The sequence below is a fragment of the Balaenoptera ricei genome, chromosome 5, assembly GCF_028023285.1.
Source record: "Balaenoptera ricei isolate mBalRic1 chromosome 5, mBalRic1.hap2, whole genome shotgun sequence".
In the NCBI taxonomy this organism is placed as follows: Eukaryota; Metazoa; Chordata; class Mammalia; order Artiodactyla; family Balaenopteridae; genus Balaenoptera; species Balaenoptera ricei.
In genome coordinates this window covers 5,687,507-5,704,022 of record NC_082643.1, presented here as the reverse complement: position 1 = coordinate 5,704,022, position 16,516 = coordinate 5,687,507, and the positions used below count along the sequence as shown (strand labels likewise).

The 16,516-nt window shown below is 34.0% G+C and overlaps 1 pseudogene; it reads left to right on the top strand.

Annotated features, from left to right (window-relative positions):
* Positions 1-2,444: 2,444 nt before the first annotated feature.
* On the top strand, positions 2,445-11,672 carry LOC132366746 (tubulin beta chain-like; annotated as a pseudogene).
* The last annotated feature ends 4,844 nt before the right edge of the window (positions 11,673-16,516 follow it).

Sequence of the window (16,516 nt, the reverse complement as noted above, 5' to 3'; positions counted from 1 at the left end):
ACCACTAACATTACAACCTCCAACTAAAGTCCTCTCCTTGGAATCCTTCTGAATTTGTCATCATCAATATCGTCACCATCGATCGAGTGCCTGATACCAATCTATGGAAAAGTCTAAGCACTTTTGCACATACTGATTCACTTCCTACTAGGAAATGATTACTATTACTGTGCCCATTTTGTAAACGCAGACTCTGAGGTATAGAGTGAGTAAATAATGTGGTCAAGTGTGTAAATGATGAAGTCAGGATCTGAATCTAGAAAATCTGTTTTCAGGGCCTATGCTCATAATGACTATTCTATGTGTTTTACTCCCCCGTGTTCTGTTTTCTGATTTCCAACACTAATTAAGTATTTAGCAATCTGGTTCACCAGCTTCCTCTTAAAACCAACTTCTGCCATAATTACAAACATTTTAAAATATATGGGACAACTCATCAAAGACACTAGGCTAGTGTCCATTGATTTTTTTTCAATATCAGTCATTTTCAATTCCATTCCACTTCAACAGCGTACTCCAAATTGGCAACTCTAGACCTTATTCTTTATATTTTTGCAGTTTCCACCTCTGGAATCCTTAAATGTATTTTGCTATAGTTTCAGCTCTTTCAATATCTTATTTACAAGGCACCTGTCTTTTGAGGGAGATCTCTACATGGAAAGGTCTCATAATCTCTCAGTGCTTCAATTTCCTCACTTATAAACTAACACTTTCTCCAAATATTTTATAACTTCAGTGAGATAGCATGTGTAAGGCTGTACCATAAATCCAGAGAATGGTTCTGATTAAAAGCCTGAATTGTACTCCTCATTAAATAGTAAACTCTCTCCTAGCACTTCAGTTGTGTCTTTTTTTTTTTTTTACCATTATTTGTATTTTTAAAATCGAATTTAGCTATTTAATATTTTTCATTTTATTTATTTTTATTGAAATATAGTTGGTGTACAATATTATGTTAGTTTCAGGTGTATGACATAGGGATTTGACATTTAAATACATTACAAAGTGATCACCGTAATAAGTCTAGTAACCATCTGTTCTGGTAGAAAGTTATTACAGTATTATTGACCATATTCTTTATGTTGTATAATACATCCCGTTGACTTATTTATTTGTGCCTTAATCTTGCCTTCATCCACTGACCAATTCTGTTTTCTTGTAAAATTATTATTCCTTGTAATTATTTGGTTTATATAATTTACTTGCTTATTGTCTTACATTGCAAGTATCAGTAGAAAATGTTAAATAGCTGTGGTTGTGTTCTGTGTGGTGCATCTGGGTTTCAGGAGCAGATTATTGACTTTAAAGTGTCTACCTGTATTTGGAGAAATGCCAAAATGACAAAGCAATTCTAGATTAATAAAGAAATGACCTTGTGTCTCAATTTTTGTATAATATCAGAGAAGACAATCGTGGGTTTCACAGCAAACTTTTAATAACTTGGCAAGTGTGAAATATTTGCCCAGTGTGAAGATTGTTCTTTGCTTGTAATCAAGTCAAATATTTATAGCAAATATAATCTTAATATTTAAACATAGTTTAAAATCTTTATATTTGTAACCTAGGTATACTTGTAAAAATCCTTGAAGATAATTAAATACAATTAAGAAAAATAATCAAATTATACTTTTTACTTGATTTTATGTGTCACACCACAGACCTATTTAAAAATATCAACATAGATAATCTGCCAGTTTATACTAAAATTTAAAAATACTGGTTAGATTCTATGCCTATTAACTTACATACAGTCCAACTGACAGTAGCATGTTGGTAAATACAATATAAATATATCAAGAGAATTTAATGCCCAATTGATTTACTCATTTATCATAGAATTTTACTCTAACTGTATAAAGGATATTAGCCATTTCTAGGCAGAAAAGGAATGTGAAGTAATGAGCTGATGGAAAGTTTGAACAAAATGGAAAAAACTTTTTTAACCAATTACCAGCACAACCATTTAATCTACAAGAATTCATACTACAGTTTAACAGCCTATTGAAAATGTCAAGTCATTTTAGAAATCCAGCCCCTCAATTCAAATGTTTGTAAAATTACTCTGGAAGTGCTGGAAGCATCAGCATTTTTTCTCTCTATCCTTTAATTTATCTATTTGTGCCTACGGGGAGACTTAGTCCCTTACTTTCTAGGTAGTTTTATTTTGTGATGTGAGATAAAAAGACTGTCTGAGAAGCATATTCTACTCCTCCCTGAGGAAGAAACTAAACTGATTAAAATCTTGTCTACTGTACTTTCAAGAGTGTCACTTTTCGTTTACTATTCTTACAGCGTTGTGCACATACCTAAAGAGAAAAAAAAAAAAAAAACTTGGCGATTGATTTTATTTTTATAAAATGTGTTTTCTTTAATGGTTTATTTCTACAGTTTAACATCCTGTTTATTCTTGGTGTAACTTAAAATTGTTCAGCTAATGATGTCTCATGACTGCTGATGTTGGTAACAATGAAGGTAGGACCTCAATATGTTTTTCTTTTCATTGTTAATTAATATATTAAACCCGAATTCCAGGGAGGTGTATATCCTGTTGCAGAGAAGGAAACTGCATTCAAGTAAGAGATATGTAAATCGTTCAGAGTGAGCCCACATACTTCTATACACTTTATTTCCATCAAAGTTAGATCAATTTTAGGCTTAAATTGACTTTCTAATATTCTGATACAGTGGTAATCAGTTTAATCAGGTCTGTGGTCAAGCAGAGACCCCTATCTGTAATCAGGTGTTGCTGTCTTTGCCTTACCTTTTGTGACTCATCTGTTTTGTTTGGAGTTGAATACAATTTCATTCACTTGAAACATTACTTTTGGATTAATATACAAACATACATAGCAGCCTAGGAATACAGATATTTCTGACAGCACAAAAACCAACCTGATATTTCTGTTAGTACACTGGTCATGGGTAAAATGCCAAATGCAATATGTAATGCAGTGTATTTAAATCATCCTGGACATTACTACTTGCGAAACTTAGTGCTCACAGAAATGACACTGCTATACTCCTAGGTATTTCTTGGGTTTTTGGGGGACAATACTGTAGCTAGTACTTACTTTGGAAGTTTGTATTGCTTGCAAAATGTGGTTGAACAGCAGTTTGTACCTAAATCTCCTTTAAGGATATTTGTAAGCAACTTATTAAACCTGTTACTGATAGCATGAGGAAGACCCAGAGTTTTTCCCATTGTATATGATGATTCTTTGAAAAAGATCTCAAGATTAAATATATTTAAAACATAAAATTTACAAAAATGTGGTCAATGTTTTGAAAACAGATAATTTCTAGGAAAATAGAAGAAATTACTTAATGAAAACATTATACATATATATGTAAATATACAAATCAATCCTTTGAGGGGAAGAATTAGTCTGAATTTTCTATCACTAGTATCAACTTCTTCAGTTTCCCACTATAGTTGCAAGAAAAAAAAGGTATTTATTATATATTCCAGGACCCATTGCTCTTCACTGGTTTTTTTCTTTAAATCCCTTTTAATGTCTGGTTTATTTTTGAATTTGAGACAGGTTGTTGAAGCAGATTTCATTCATATTCATGACTTCATTTACCAACTATACAAAAATGACTCTCATGTTAATATCTCCACCACAGAGTTCTCCTCTTTTTTTTAAATTTTTATTTATTTATTTATTTATTTATGGCTGTGTTGGGTCTTCGTTTCTGTGCGAGGGCTTTCTCTAGTTGTGGCAAGCGGGGTCCGCTCTTCATCGCGGTGCATGGACCTCTCACTATCGCGGCCTCTCTAGTTGCGGAGCACAGGCTCCAGACGTGCAGGCTCAGTAATTGTGGCTCACGGGCCTAGTTGCTCCGTGGCATGTGGGATCCTCCCAGACCAGGGCTCGAACCCGTGTCCCCTGCATTGGCAGGCAGATTCTCAACCACTGCGCCAACAGGGAAGCCCCAGAGTTCTCTTTTGACTTCCATACTTACATAGCCAATGGATTCCACCAAGTTATCTCCAGGCTATCTCAGTGGCACCTCACATTCACTGTAGCCAAAATTACGCCTATGACTGAGGGACACTGTTTCTCATCTCAGTGAAAGTATTCCTAACCAACTGTTATTCAAGTCAGAAACCTTATAACCTTGATGATGTTCTGCTTATAGAACAAGTAGTCTATCATCAAGTCCGCTCTAATTTATTAAATAGCTCTCAAATAATTAATGTCTTTTCCCCTTATGGTACCACTACAGGAGTCCAATGTTTTATCAAGGCAAATCTCCCAAAGCTAATCCTCTCCTAGTTAGTTCGTTCACACCTACATCTTATTCAATGTAGTTGCCACACTCAGGCCACAGAGGTCACCTCACAGATGAAAATCTGAGCTTGCCTGTGCTCCTCTTTTCATTCCTCAAACCTTCCTTATGGTTCATGGAGCAAAGAGTCAAACCTTAACACGGTTTCAAACTCCTGCATCATTTAGCTAATTTATTTTCCACGTGCTCTCTTTGTTTCAGTTACAGCAACCTCTTAGCACTTTCTCAAAAATGCTGTGACCGGTGCCACTTCAAATCCCTGTGAAACTGCTACATCCTTTGCCTAGATGATAATTTTGCCCTTTTCTTCTTGGTTAATTTCTACTGACCTTCAGTCCACTGCTCAATGTTACTTTCTTAAAGGAGCCTTCATTAAGCCTAGGACTAAATTGGATTCCCTGGTTATACGGCCACATAGTTCCCTATGCTTCTTTTTTATTGCACTTATTATAGTTTACAGTTTACAATTTGGCATTACTTAGTTACTTTCTGTTTACCACACACAGCTCTAAGTTTTGTATGGCCTGGATAAACAGTCATACCTGTTTATTCCACCACTGAATTTTTGGCCATAATTAATTGCCTGGAAATCACCAAATATATGTTAACTAATAAATATTTTGCCTGAAAAATAATTTTAAACTTTTACTGGTTTGGTACCTGTTCACAGCTACCCACATACTGTGATATCCATAACGTTAGTGACTGTGGTTCTGAAATTGGGCGTGTGACTCCCCAAATAAATAACCCACAAAATTATCATTATAAGATTACTCATCTGTGATTATAACAGGTCAGAACATAAGCAAATGGTTTTCTCTGTCTTTCACATTGCTTCTTCCTAAAATCACTGCTTTATCATACAAATGTCAGCATAGACCCAATAGGTCCCTGTAAAAGTTATCATTCTGCTTCTGATCTGTTTCTTCCTTTTTCAAAATGGAAATATTTTGTTTAAAAAAAGAATAAAACAGAAGTTGAGGAGTTGAGAAGGAATAAAAAAGGCAGGTTCCAAATTGTGCCTACTATTACTTGATTAATATTCTTGTGAGATATCCTCCTAAATAATCAGATCCCAAACCAATTTTCTACATGAACTAAACAGTGAAGGTCGTATGAAATGTCCTTAAAGCTCTACTCCTATCTCACAGTAGTAAAAAGAGGGCAGTGCATTGTGATGCAGACTTGCTGAAGCATTCAGCCTAGTTCTCTAGCAGTTTCCCATGAATATCATTATCCTGCCCATAAAAAGAAGAACAGGTAGTAATGGGCAAAGCACTACCCACAGTAAGATGAAAAGCCCTCTCAGCTAGCAAACTCAAACACTTGACATTTGAATGTTTGGGAATTACCAACAGGGGCAGGGAAGCAAGGCAATAAGGATATTAGGTTAAGGTGTAAGGAATTAGGCAGAGAATCTAGTGTTACCACTGAGAGATATTGAACTGAGCTTGGTATTTGGCAAAGGTTATATATTTGAGAGTTACAATAAAATATGAAAAGCTAATGGAAATGAGTGTCCTAATCAGAAGCAGTATTGAGAACAAGTCTTAAAGGTCTTTCTTTAAAAAAATGGAGCATACAGTAAATGAGGCAGTTTCATATTATTATATTTTTCATGTATGTACTTTATAGCATTCAATATATATTGTAATGAGGCATTTTTTAATACTAAATAAGCATTCTCAAAAGGAAGGTAGATGCACATTTAATTAATAACTGAATTGTTTTTGAATAAAATTTATTTGCATAATCTAATGTGAACTATATATTAAACTATAAGGACTACTAATAAATAACTTTTATCGTCAAAAGAAAAATAAAGTTCAGAGCTAAAATCTAGGAATTCTGAATGAATAATAAACATACAAGAGTCAGACTTACATTAAGTTTACAAGTGATTTTAATAGAAATATGCCAAGATAAACATTCTTTATCTAATATTTTGTCATTGTAAACATTCTAAGTCATTAATATTAAACAAGAATATTAATTTTGAAGTAAATGTTCTTTACTGGTTGTTTAGAAATCAATGATTATTTGCTACTTATTTTAAACTTTAACTGTATTGCTATTGAAAATGATCATAAATTATTCTGACATTTAAAATGTCACAAGTATTTAGACAATAAAAGAACAATTATAAACTCTGGACAGAATAGAAAATAAAACTACCTGAGGGCTCTGATGAGTGAATAAAAACAGGGAGAATTTAGAGAAGTTCAGCCTGAAAGGAAGGGACACACATGAATGTATTTCCTGTTTTAGGTCCAGAGGGGCTGAAACACCATCAGGAAATACAGTCGTATTTCTAGAAAGAAGAAACAGGTGAAGGTGCCCCGTCCCTGAGAATCAGGGTCACCAGAAAGTGACCAGAAAACCTGGGGAAGAAAAGAACCATAGAAAGAAACTCCACATTCTGTGTAAGATCGTGTACTTGTGCAGGAAAAACTGAAAGCAGTCTGATTGGACATCTGAGCTCCCGGCCATCAAAGGTACGGCAGACTTTTGGTCCAACCTAGACTTTGCTAGACAAAAAACATCAACTCCCTTCAGAACAATATAAAATAATTCAGAATGCCCACAACACAAGGTTCACAGTATCCAGGAGACAATCCCAAATTACTTGACATATAAAAAGCAGGGTAAATGGAATCATTCTCTCAAGAAAATGAAAAGCAGCAAACACCAAATGACCCAGATGTGGGTTTTAACAGACAAAGACTTCAAAACATTTCTTAATATTTGTAATTGTGGCAAATGAATTAAATATAGAAAATTTCACCAAAGAAATAAAAAATATTTTAAATGGACTATTTAGAATGGAAAAATGAAATCTCTGAAATGAAATATTGAGAAGCAGGGCTTAATTTCAGAAAGGAGATGTCAGAGAAAAGATTTAGGAAGTTTGAAGATAGATTAATAGAGATAATATCATCCAACTTGAAGAGAGAGAAAAAAAAAAAAATGAATAAAATGGTCAGAGCCCCTGAGATGTGTGGCATATTTTTCCCCAGAAGCTTTGGCCATTTTATTCACTCATTTATCTACATATGGATAATTGAAATGCCAAAGAAGAAAAGTGAGAGAATTGAACAAATAAAGTGTTTGTACAAATAATTGCTGAATATCCCCCAAATTAGAGAAAAACATAGATTTAGAGATTCAAGACGGATAATCCAAACAGAGTAAATAGAAACACACACACACACAAGTACATCAAAGTTAAACTATTAAAAGCCAAAATTAATAGAAATGATTGAATTCAATTAGAAAAATACACATTAAATACCGAGGAACAATTATTATAATGTTCTCTGACTTCTCTGCAGAAACCATGCAGGTCAAAAGAGTGAAGAAACATTTTTAAGGCTAAGGGAAAAAAAGAACAAAGATGAAGTAGATTTAAGTAAAGAAAATCTAAGACAAACTTGATACTGAACCCACACTGAGAGAGAAATGTTAAATAAACTAATTATTATTTAATTAATTATTCCAAAGAGAATTCTAATTTTAAAGAATGAATAATGAACATAATAACTGGTAAATATCTGAGTGAATATAAACATATATTTATAAATATATTATTTATTTATATATAAATATATGTTATACATATACCAAATATTTATATATGAAACAAATATATATATACCAATCAAAGTAAAGCATACTTTTTGAAACAAATAACAAGGTCAATTCTAAAGTTGGTAAAGAAACAAACTTAACGAAAAACAAATTTGGGAGAAAAACATTACCCAATTTCAAGATGTAAGTTTATAATAATCAAGACTCTGGGTTGACCCTGAACAAGACTGTGGAATTTGTGAAAAGCCTCAACCTATAGATTGATGGAACAAAATGAAGTCCAGAATAGACCCTCTTGTATGGTCAGTTTTCAGCAAAGCTGCTAAATCAACTCATTGATGAAAGATGGGTAGTAGTTTCTTGATGTAGTTATAATTTGCATTTCCCAAGTAATGATGTTGAATGCCTTTTGTCTTTAAGAAGTTTATCATTAAAGTCTGTTAAAATCTACTTTGGGTGAAAATTTTAAAAGACTAGCAGTGCAAAGATTTGATGCAGATGCGGAGCAACAGGAACTCATATACTGATGATGAGAATATAAGTTACCCATGGATTTTAGAAAATAATTTGGCAACTTCTTCAAATGTTAAACAAACACCTACCATATAACCCAACAATTTTATCCTCAGTTATTTAGACAAGGGAAATAAGAAAAGTCCAAACAAAGACTTATAAATGAATGTTCACAGGAGATTTATTCATAATAGCCCAGCCTGAAAAAAATCCAGTGAGTATGGATTGATGAATAAACAAACTATGACATCTCCATACAATTAAATAATACCAGCAATAAAATGTAACAAACCTCTGAAACAAGCAACAACAGGGATGAATGTCATAATCACTACACTGACTGAAAGAAGTCAGATATATATAAAATTTTAGAAAATGCCATCTAATCTATAGTGACCAAAAAACAATCACTAGTTGCTTATGATTGGGAATGGTGGACTATATTAAGGAATAAGGGTTCCTTTAGGGATCATAGAAATGTTTTATATTTTGATTCTGGTGGTGGTTTTACAGAAGTATATAATTTTAAAATCTCATCACATTTTTAATGTTAAATGTATGCAGTTTACCATAGGCAATTCATATCTCAATGAAGTTCATATAAGTGAAAATTGCATAATAAATATACTATTATATTATTTACATGTAAATCTAATTTAGGAAGATGTTTTTAATGTAACAATGCAATGTAAAGGACTCTTTTTGTAGTTAATGCTGTTTAAGTATTTGAAAGAACTTTTTGTGGAATAACAGCCCAACAACTTACAGTGAGGTGAAATCCATCATGCTAAAATTCTGAGACTGGCCTTGTGTATTGATTTCATTGGTAACAAAGAATGTCCATTTTTTTAACAATCTGAATCCATTCAGTAACAGAACTCACACAGTAGTTTGAAAAAGGAACATTTAATATAAAGATTAGACTACCGTTAACTAGTAACATGATTTCCTACTAGGATAAAGAGAATTCTGGGGAACATAAGAATAGCAGTTGTAGGAATAAGGAGTAACAGGATCTGATGGTAAGAATATCCTTACTTCATTACCTTAAACAACAGATAAAACAACAGAGTAATATGCCAAATATGAATAAACAAAGCACAGTCTGATTTGATCGTACGTGGAATTTTACCTTAATGGATTAACAGCTGGTCTTAATTCTTTACCTATTTCTTTGCCAGAAGCCGAGCAGATAGATATTTGAAAATAGTGTCTGACTTACACATTTATGCACAAACGCCTTGCTTTCTAGTTTTCCTACTTAAGGCTGATTCCATTCTCCTACGCAGTCTTTCCAGAATTTTTTATTACTTTTCTCAAAGAAAAAAGACATTTTTGGTTGGACACTATTTTACTTACTACAGTAGAATAGTTGTTTGCTTTCCTGTGCTTACAGACTCATCAAAGCTGTCCTCAAGAGATCATCTAATATGATCTCACATCCTTACATCATATATCTGATTCTATTAAATTTTTAAAGCACAACAGTAGTTCTTATTACGTAACAGTCAAGTCCCCTAAATGGGTTCCCTATTTCCAGTACTCTGTTTTATCTTAAACCTTGCCTCTCATAATCTAATTTATGTATGTTATCAGACATTATTGCTTCATGTTCATTGGGATCAATATTTGGCTGGTTAAGGTAAAGCGCCGACTCTAGCAGAAGATCATTAACAAAATTATACTATATAACATTAACATTGTTTTTTAATTTAAAACATAAAAAGTACATTCATTCTGTAATCTATTATGTAGAGCCAAATTTCCCATAGGTATAATCTTAATAATGACTAACATTTGTCATCGTTCATTTAAATAGTACACCCACGGGACATCATCTACAATATTCAGTTGAGCTCTCTAAGCTAAGAATAATTCTAAAGACAATGGCAAATTAATCTGAATTCATTATCATTTATAAAACTTACAGAATTTCAAATAAATAGTATTCTTTCACTTTTCACTCCTTCCATTGGCTTATATAATACATGGTACATACCTCCTTTATTGTGCTTCACAGACACTGTTGTTTTTTGGTTTTTGGTTTTTTTTTTTACAAATTGAAAGTTTTTGGCATTGACCATTTTTCCAACAGCATTGGCTTATCGTCTCTGTGTCAGATTTTGGTAATTCTCACAATATTTCAACCTTTTTTGTTATCATATTTGTTACGGTCATCTGTGATCAGCCCTCTCGCAAGGTGTCCCACCAGTGGTGGAGCCCTACAACTTACCCTCTCATTCCACCAGCTCTTAGAAAATGCAGATGAGACCTATTGCATTGATAACAAGGCCCATCTGCTATGGAACCCTCAAGCTGACCACACCACCTGTGCTCCTCGGGCCAGCTCAATGCTGATCTGTGTGAGCTGGATGTGAACAGGGGGCTCTTCCCTTGCCTGCCTTTCTTCATGCCCATCTTCACCCCACTGACCAGCAGGGGAGCCAGCAGTACCGGGTCTTCAAGGTACCAGGGCTTACCCAGCAGATGTTCCACTCCAAGAACATCATGGCCACCTACGACCCCGCTATGGCCCTACCTGACTGTGGCTGCCAAGTTCGAAGGCTGTTTGTCTGTGCAGGAGGTGGATGAGCCCGTGCCTAACTCCAAAACAAGAACAGGAGCTATTACATACAAAACAGAAATAGGCCCACAGACATAGAAAACAAACTTATGTTTACAAGGGGAAAGAAAGGTGAGGGATAAATTAGGAATTTGGGATTAGAATATTCTCAGTACTATATATAAAACAGATAAACCACAAGGACCTACTGTATAACACAGGGGACTATATCTAATATCTTGTAATAGCCTATAGTGGAAAAGAATCTAAAAAAGAATATATACATAAATAAGTATATATATATATGTTTATATATATATATATGTGATTCACTTTTCTATACACCTGAAACATTGTAAACCAACTATACTTCAATAAAAAAAAATAATAAAAAGAAAGAACAGCAGCTATTTTGTCAAGTAGATCCCCAACTATGTGAAAGCAGCTGTCTATGACATCCCACACCAGGGGCTAAAAATGTCCACCACCTTCACTGGCAACAGCCCGGCCACCCAGGGGCTGTTCAAGCACATCTCTGAGCAGTTCACAATCATGTCCAGAGCAAGGTCTTCCTGTACTGGTGCTCAGGTGAGGACTGGATGAGATGAAGGTCACCCAGGCTGAGAGCAGCCTGAACGACCTGCTGTCCAAGTCCTAGTAGTACCAGGATGCCATAACCAAGGAGAAGGGCAAGCTGTCTTATTTTAAGAAATAACCACAACCATCCCAACCTTCAGCAACCACCACCCTGATCAGCCAGCAGCCATCAACATCAAGGCAACAGGCTCCACCAGCAAAACGATTATGACTCACTGAGAGCTCAGATGATGGTTAGCATTTTTAGCAAAGTATTTTTAAATTATGATATCTACATTGCTTTTTTAGACATAACACTACTGCAGTTAGACTGTAGACTGCACTTGTCCTATAGTAGTGTAAACATAACTTTTATATGCACTGAACCCAAGAAATTTGTGTGACTCACTTTATTGTTGGCTTTATCTTATTGCAGTGATCTGGAACCAAACCTGCAACATTTCCAGTGTATGCCTGTACTTCTTTAAATTATTTGGTGCTATTATAAGTAAAACTAACATAAATAAATCAAACAAAATAAAATCATAGTGAGCATATATTTCATCTGATAAAGTCATTCCTTAGCATACTAGTGAATAACCTAGTAATGTCAGCATTAAGTATCAGTCAATATGGTAAACAGATTAATGGTGGTAAAATGACAAAGTCTTTTGAGTTAAAATTGTTTTTCAGAGTTTCTACTTACTTACTCTTCCTGTTCTAATATACACTAACAAAACTGATCACTTACATATTTAATGAATCTCTGCAAATATGTACAATACAAAGACATGCACCATGTTTTACTGAAAAAAAGTACCAACTTCAGAAATACTTACTCAACCATACATCTATTTAATCATTTACTCAACCATGGATTTAATCTCTTCTTTCATACTGGGCACTGTGCTAACGCTTGTATACAGAAGGACAGAAGAGTTCAAAGCCTGAGTGGATTCAAGTCCAGCTTTTCTTACTACATGAGTGATTTGGAAAAAAAAAAGTCACTTTCTTATTCTAATTGTCAATGCTTTCTTCTGTAAGATAGAAAGTATACATTGATCTGATGAAAACTAAATGAGTTAGTACAGGGATGAAACTCACACAAACATTAATATAAATAATTGTTGACAGTACTTGTTTTTATCAACACACAGTTTTTAAAAATGGTGCTTATTGTAGGTAAGAAAAAAGAGAGATAAATGAAAAGTGAGATATAAGTAACCATAACTTCAAACCGTATGCAAGCTTGGGAGACACTGACCAAATAAGAGCAAGTAGACCAATCTCGAGGTTTCTGAAGGAGAAAAGGGGAGTCAGTATAAACTGCCCTGATAAACATTTTGTTAGTTTGTTTGGCTCTGTTTCCTTTCTCAGATATAGAATAATTATGAAAGAGGTAAAGTCATCAGCACTGAAGAGAGAAATCATAATATCTCCTTAGACACAAAAAATGAGGATCCCATTAAATTGAGCTAGGAAAATATTACTTAAGACAAACCAGTGTTTATCCATGAAAACTTCCAAGGCACTGCAAGCGTGCATGGTCTTGACTATATAGGGTTAATTATCACAGACCTCCTTTTTATATTCTTCTCTGAAAAACATCCCCTCCTTTTATGAAACACATGATCATACATGTCATCGGGATATGGAAAGAATGGATATCTAAATCCCCAGATAAGTTGCAATTTAATTTTTAGGTAAAAGAACTTCACATTGATTTTAGTTCCTGTAATACTAAAGTGAACTATTTTTGTTTCCAAATTAACCTCTCAATGTAAACCCTCTGATAAAATGCTAATTTATAAGAAGATACATTCATACCTCTTACTAAAAGTATACCCTGAATCTTCACCAAGAATTTCTCTTCTGTGATTATTTTATCTTCTTCAATTTTAAGTTTTACGGTCAAAGTTTTGGAACTTTAGTGTCTTTCATGATTTTTAAGCTAGTAGTTTGCACTTAGAAAATAATTTTATCCTACTATGTCCATAACAAATGATGTTGGGCTACTATGAACCAAGACAAGTGTAGCTGAGGCAAGAATTGGACATTATTGGGTAAATTTTGCACATGTCATGTTTGGCAGGAATGTATTTATGTGGAGGCAGTAATTAAATCTAGAAAATGAATTAATACATTTATTAAACAAATATTTATAGACAAGTATCCATGTGTCAGGCACTTTGCTACACACTGGGCATAAAGCAGAGAATAAAGTGTAAAAAAGTCTCTGCCCTTAAAATGCTGCAAAGATATTTTATTTTTATTATCTTATGGATCTGGGTTTATAAGTAATAAGAAATCAGGAGATTGGGTATAGAAAGTTTGAGTGGGTTTTAGGGGATTTAAACCAATCTTATGCAAAGCGAGCTTATGCAGGAAGGAGCAGACAGGAGTCTAAATCAAATAAACATCACAGTCAGCACCTAAAGATTATCCATGATGGAGCCCGATAAAGGGGGAATGAGTTCTGTACCAACAGGAATAATGAACTTGGGGGAAATAAGGAACACTAGATGGCCTGTGCCATCAGTGGGTGAAAATGTAGAGCAAAGCATGGCTTACTGTGAACTTCCTAGATGATTGAAGCAGCTGTCTGGCAAGAGGACGATCAGGTTGGCATGCTTAAAAGTGGAGTAAAAACTTGTACACATTCTTCCTTCAAGCCAACCTTTAGAAATCAGTTATTCTAGATAGTTTACTTCTTTGCTGAGGAGAAGGAACTTTTGACTTAGTTTTAATTGCCATTATAGAAAATAGTAAAATCTTCCAACTCTATGTTTTCTACTGAGTTCTCAATGACATGGTACAAGTATTTATTTCTTCCTTGTGTCAGAGAAGGTTAAAATCACTAAGAAAGCCTATTCATCCCTGAAAAACTACGGTTACATCACAAGAAGCATGGCCTTGGGGCTTCTAGGGTAAGGCAAGGTTCACTTTGTACTTCAGATTGTTGCTTTTGTATTGTACAGACATGATGTTTTGGTTGGAATTTGTGTTTGACAGGTCTGTAATGTAATTTTCCAGAATGTGTTGAAGTGGAACCCAATATCATTGGCTTCATTCAGTAGATTTTCTGCCTGATGGAACATACCATTACTATTCTGTTTATTTTTACAACCAATGAAAAAATGGATTATTTCAATTTGTGAAGTTCTTTTACACATAATTTTCCAAAAGATAAAGATCATATAGCAATCCCTATATTTGTTCATGATTGAGCATTGATTGACTCTGATCTGTAAGAAATTCCCTATGTTGAGTTATATTTTGGCATTACTTGTCCTAGCAGTTAATAAGTAGTATATTGGCTTAAGGAATATATATGAATAGAGGGAGAATTCTGTGGAATGATTTAAAGGGGGTTCATGTAAAAGTCATCCATAAGTACAGAGAATGAAAAAGGGATTTTACAATATAAAACCAATTCACAATCTGAGAGGAGAAATGATGCTGAGTCAAATACGTGTGCCAAGTGAAAAAGCACTGGGGTCTTGTGACACAGGCTTTTTGGGAATAAGAAGCAGAGATAAGGCTGAGGGTATTGGAGCTCAGAGATCAAGTATAGGTCATGCTGTCATCAGAGGCACACCGAGGTTTTTCTGGCCAGGAATGTAACACAGAAAAGATTTATAGGTTTTAGGTAGAGGAGTAAAAAAGTTAAGCCAGACATGATTTTTTAAACACTAGCTAACATGAAATTAGAATTTTAAAGTCAAATATTATTTAATTTTTTCTATCAGATTAATCAATGTTACCCTTGTGACTGTAGGGAAACTATGACAACTTGAAAAAGAGGCTACTACTGGACATTATTGCAATTTTTAAATGTTTTTCTAAGTGGTTTTTTTTTTTTTTTTTGCTGCATGTCTCGTTTCCATTAATAAAAGGTGGGAAATCTATCTCTTGACATTCAAATTGTAACTTTAATCAATCTATTTAGTGTAGTGAACTTGAGAATAAAATAAATAAAATACTTTATTAATATAAGAGAAACCTAAACAACAGTGAATTTTTGATATTAAATGTATAAAAAGTTCTTATTTGCTTTTGTTCTGTACTTTTCAACATGAAGATATTTTATGCAGATAGAAATCATGATGCTGAAATCGTAGGTAGGTTATGCAAGAAAATGGAAATCTTAGAACTTCAGCATAAAAGGCCATCATATAACATAAGACTGATTATTTTTTATAGTAGGAGCACATGCATAAAGTGTTCAAACAAAGGGTATTATGAATCAGGTACCTGACTATATCCTGTGGCACCAGACTGTACAGTCAATCCAGCTTTTTAAAAATTTTCCATTAATTTTTCTGCCGGTCTCCAGGAAGCTTAGACAAATATGATAAGAACCCCCTGGTACTTCTCAAGCCTATCATAATCAGCAGGAAATCATTCATGTGAGGTTATTTGAAAATGAAGCAAGCATAAACTTCTGGGCTCTGGGTCTTTTTAAAGAGAATATGAAACATTCACTTTGCTTGAGTCAGAGCTGACTTTGCTTCGTCCTTCTCACTGATGCTTTATATATAAATCTCTATCTCTACTTGCCCAGGTCTGTGAAAGTTGCCTGACCTTTCTGCCTTAGCTTCCCTCCCTATGGTTCAGCCTCTTCTTTTGCTGGACTATGATGAGAGAACTTGGTTGATGCCTCTTATCAATCAACAGTCCATTGCATGTGGTTTCCATAGGAATTAAATGAGATAATACACATAGGGGCTTAGCATATTGCCAGTATGATACATTTTATAGTTAAATGCTCTTTCCATACCTTAAAATTTTGAAATAAAATTTAAATATCTCATGCTACACAACAATTCCACACCTAGATATCTACATAAGGGAAATGAAAACTATGTTTACATAACCACATGCATGCAAATATTCATAGCAGTGTTACTCATAATAGCCAAAAGCTGGAAATATCTACATTTCCATCAACTGGTGAATGATAAAATATGTATACTGGCTGTA